General features: G+C 55.8%; 1 protein-coding gene across 2 annotated transcripts in view; it reads right to left on the bottom strand.

Annotated features, from left to right (window-relative positions):
* Window positions 1-1,593, bottom strand: part of Cpn2 (carboxypeptidase N, polypeptide 2) — a 9,638-nt gene extending 8,045 nt beyond the window's left edge. For both annotated transcript variants that reach the window (XM_005383197.2, XM_005383198.2), the window contains exon 1: window positions 1,468-1,593. The gene's annotated coding sequence lies outside the window, so the exon portion shown is untranslated. The remainder of the gene's footprint in view (window positions 1-1,467) is intronic.
* Window positions 1,594-3,974: the final 2,381 nt, after the last annotated feature.

Here is a 3,974-nt window from a genome sequence, read left to right as displayed (position 1 = left end):
GCAGTTCTGGAGTCCTCTTTCGTGAGGGTCTTCCTGAGATGTGACACAAACATGGTGAGTGTTGCTGGCTAGCGCTGTCCCACAGCATGGCAGGCCAATGAAAACACAGCATTGTGTGCTCAGGTACTTCCTCCACCAGGTCTGGCACCCTGACGCTTCTGGCTCTTCCCCAAAGTCAGGATGACCCAGAAAGATGGACATTTTTAATCAGTTCAGGACATCGAGGCAGCCAGGACAGCACAACTACAGACCCTCAGGAAAGAGGAGTCCAGAACTGCTGCAGAAAGTGGCAGGAACCATGGGACGAGTGCATTTGGGGGTGGGAGGGATGAATGACAACATGACTTTTACTATGATAAATTTTTTTAAAAATTTAAATATTCACCATATTTTTCTATCACATGGCAGATACATATCTAGTGCCAAGATGTTTGCAGTGTCATAAAAGAGATCTACTGATAGACCCATAACTGCCACATTTCCATTTTAAAGGTATATTTGTGCATAGAAAACGTATAGAAGATTACACACAAAATATATGCAGCGATTATCTTTGAAAAATAGATTTACAGGTGATTTTAATTTGCTGGGGGGTTTCACTTAAAATGTACATTCTATATTTTTAAAAAATGATAAACACATATCACTTCTGTAATAAGGGGGAAAGCTTTTATTACCAACATGGAGACTATCATACGAAACACAAGGCACAGACCCCAGCAGCACTTGGTGGCTCTCTGGTGGTCCAGCTGGCTCGGGCAGCACAAGCGCGTGCGCACACACACACACACATATGCACACGCACACGCACGCACGCATGCGCGCCAGCCCAAGTTGATGGGAGGGGCAGCCACCTGCGGTGCTGGTGCCCTGGAGGGAAGGCAGCCGGTGTTCTGGAGTAAGGGTCACGGTGCTTCTCCCATCGCAGGCCCCACCTCCAAGCGCCTGACTCTCCCTGCAGCCATCTGTCCCCTCCGCACCCCCCATAACCAGTGCAAGGCGCACCTCCCCCAGGAAGCCCTCCTGGCCTGCCCGTCCTATGGTCCTGTGTTGGACGCTTGGGTCTTTCTGCTCTGGGTCTGTGCCCCTTGTGCCTCCCACACGGAGCCCCGGGCGCACGGTCTGGCTGCATTTGCGTCTCCAGCTCTACCCCATGTCTGGCCCGGGGAGTGCTGAATTGAAGGTTGTGTTGGAGGTGCCCTGTGACCCCAACTTCAGGCCTTCCCCTTTGTCCTGCTCAGCGAGCACTGGGACGCCGAGTCACCTGCCCGGCCCTCGGGGAACCAGGGTACTCCTTCGGCTGCCCCTGCCCAGCCCCCAAGCAGCTGGGCCTGTCCAGGGCTTTGCTCCCAGGGGAGGGGACCCATTGCATCTCTGCGCCTGGAGACACCCTGAAACCAGAACAGCGGCAGGACCCTCCTGTCCCCAGCGGGGGAGCCCTAGAACTAGCGTGGATGGGCGTCCTACCGTGAAGGCTGAGTCGGTGGGGACAGCGACCTGCGTCTTCTGGGAGCAGAGGGGTGTCCAGAGTGGCTGTCGTCAGCGGAAGCCACCCTGGCCCTGATCAAAGTTCCAGGCAGTGGTTCCTCCCCTGACATGGCTCTAGCGTTCCCGGAACGTCACCAAGGACACGGGGCAAGGTCTGAAGGTTACCCAATGACCCCACGGACAGATGCCTGGCGGGGCCGAATCCCACAAAGGGTCACGGATGTGGCGCGATCGGGCCTGGAGTGGGTCTAGAATGTCCCCCCTGTGCTGGGGGAGGCTGGGCCCAGGAGTCGCGCTCACCCCACTTGCTGTGAACAGAGAGGGTCTGGGGTCTCCCTCTGCCAGCAGCAGCCCCAGGCACCTGCCCAGCTCCGCACCCCAGAGAGAAACCCTAAGAGCGGCGTGGCTCTGGATTCTGTCTGCTGATTGGTTCACTTAGCGAGCTTTCCAAAGCCGGTCTGAACTGAGAGTTCTAGGAAGTGAGTGTGTCCCATATAAAGTGGGACACTCACTAAGGACTCCCCAGGAACAAAAGCAGCAGCTTCGGGAGGTAGGGATGCGCTGTCTCCGGAGGTCTCCAATCGGCAGGGTGAAGAGTGTGCAGTGAGCGTGTGTGTCGGTGTGCGTAGAATGCAAGGTGTACAACACGCAGGGCGACCAAGACTGAAAACTGGGGTCGCTGCCAACGACAGCACTACCATTCCAAGTAATCTGGTAGTTTTTGTTTCTTTGGGTTTTTTTGTTTTTTGTTTTTTGTTTTTTTTTTTTGGTGACAGGGTCTCACTCTTCAATCCAAGCTGGCCTTGAACTCACTATGTAGCCCAGGCTGGCCTTGAACTTGTGGTGATCCTCCTGCCTCAGCCTCCCAAGTGCTGGGATCACGTCGCGCACCACCGCGCCTCACGCAGTCTGACGGCTTCTCACCTGTGCATGGTATTAATGTCTACCTCATCTTCACCACAGGAGCATTTCTTTAGCACATGGCAGACCACAGCCAGCACGCAGTAGAGGGCTGGGGGACAATGGTGAGGTAGCTTGGCACGAGGCAGGTTCCAAGTCCACACCCGGGGGAGGGCAGCGGAGCTGTGGGGAGCAGCGGGGTTTACAGAGCAGCCCGGCCCCACCCCAGGGACTCCCGGGCTGGCCAGCACGGACGTTGGCTCTCTGAGTGGGCTCTCAGGGTGTCCACGCCCCGGGACCAGCCTGCCCGCCTTCAGGGTGCCCCGGAGCACGCGTTCGGTCAGCGTTCGAGTCCCGGCTCCTCAGGAACTGGCCAGTTCTCGCACAAGTGGTTTAATGTGCACAAGTCCCTGCGGGGCGGGTGTGCGTGTGCCTGTGTGCGTGCACGTGGGTGAGATCAAACCGCAGATGTGTGCTGCTGGATGGACCCCGGGCACACTGTGCAAGAGCAGGGAGATGTGTGTGAGGAACTCCTGGTGCCTTCCAGGACAGAAGTGATAAAAATACCTCCTCCCCGGTACCCAAGATCCCACACACTCACCCCCACGGTTTAGGGGCAGGCAGCAAGGCCCTGCACCATCATCGTGGGGTGTAGCCCTGGAATATGCAGAACATTACTGACCCCTGTCCTGACCCAACCTCCAGCACCAGACATCCAAGAAGCCTGTGAAGACGAACAGGTTGGCAGAGGCTTATAATCCCAGTGGTCTAGGAGGCTGAGGCAGGAGGATCTCAGGTTGGAGCCCAGCCTTACCAACTGAGCAATTTAACAAGACCTTATTTCAAATGTAAAAAAGTAAAAATAGAAAAGGGCTGGGGATGTACCTCAGTGCAAAGGCCCTGGGGTCAATGCTCAGTATTGAAGAAAAACAGAGACAGAGAGAGAGAGACTGTGGGGTACGGGAGCAGCAAGCCACCGCCTGACCCGTGGTAGCTCCTGGCCTCAAAGAGGCGGGGATGCCTGACTTCCAGGAGCACCATGGTCCACACAGGTCATGGAGCCCGGAGCTGAGCACCAGTGCAAGCCCGGAGGGAGCCGGCTGCTCGGCCCTGCAGCAAGAGCAGGTATGTGCATGAGCCATGGAGCGTTCTTCCCACAAAGACCGACTCCAGCCTGGGAGTCCGGAAGCCACGGCTGCACATCAGCTTGGTGCACAGCTCACGAGGCAACTTTGGAAGTTCATGTCCCGCCTTGAGCTCACTTTCTTCATCTTTAAAATGGGTTGCATCTATCCTTGCTTTGCTTTGCTTTGGTTTGGTTTTGGTTTTTTGAGACAGGGTCTTGCTATGTAGTTTAGGCTGGCTTTGAACTCACTATGGAGTCAAAGCTGGTCTTGAACTCAGGGTGATCCTCCTGCCTCAGCCTCCTGGGTACTGCCGCAATGCTGGCTCATGAAAAGGGTTTCTTGTTTTGTTTTTTTAACAGAACTAGGGACCAAACCCAGGGCTTACACAGGCCAGGCTCTACCCTGGGTACCTCCCCACTCCATTCGTAACTCCCTTCTGGCCTTGGTGGCCCTGAGGGA

The sequence above is a fragment of the Chinchilla lanigera genome, unplaced genomic scaffold (assembly GCF_000276665.1).
Source record: "Chinchilla lanigera isolate Chin_1 unplaced genomic scaffold, ChiLan1.0 scaffold00019, whole genome shotgun sequence".
NCBI lineage: Eukaryota > Metazoa > Chordata > Mammalia > Rodentia > Chinchillidae > Chinchilla > Chinchilla lanigera.
Note: the sequence above shows the minus strand (reverse complement) of the source record. Positions and strands in the feature narration are given on the sequence as shown.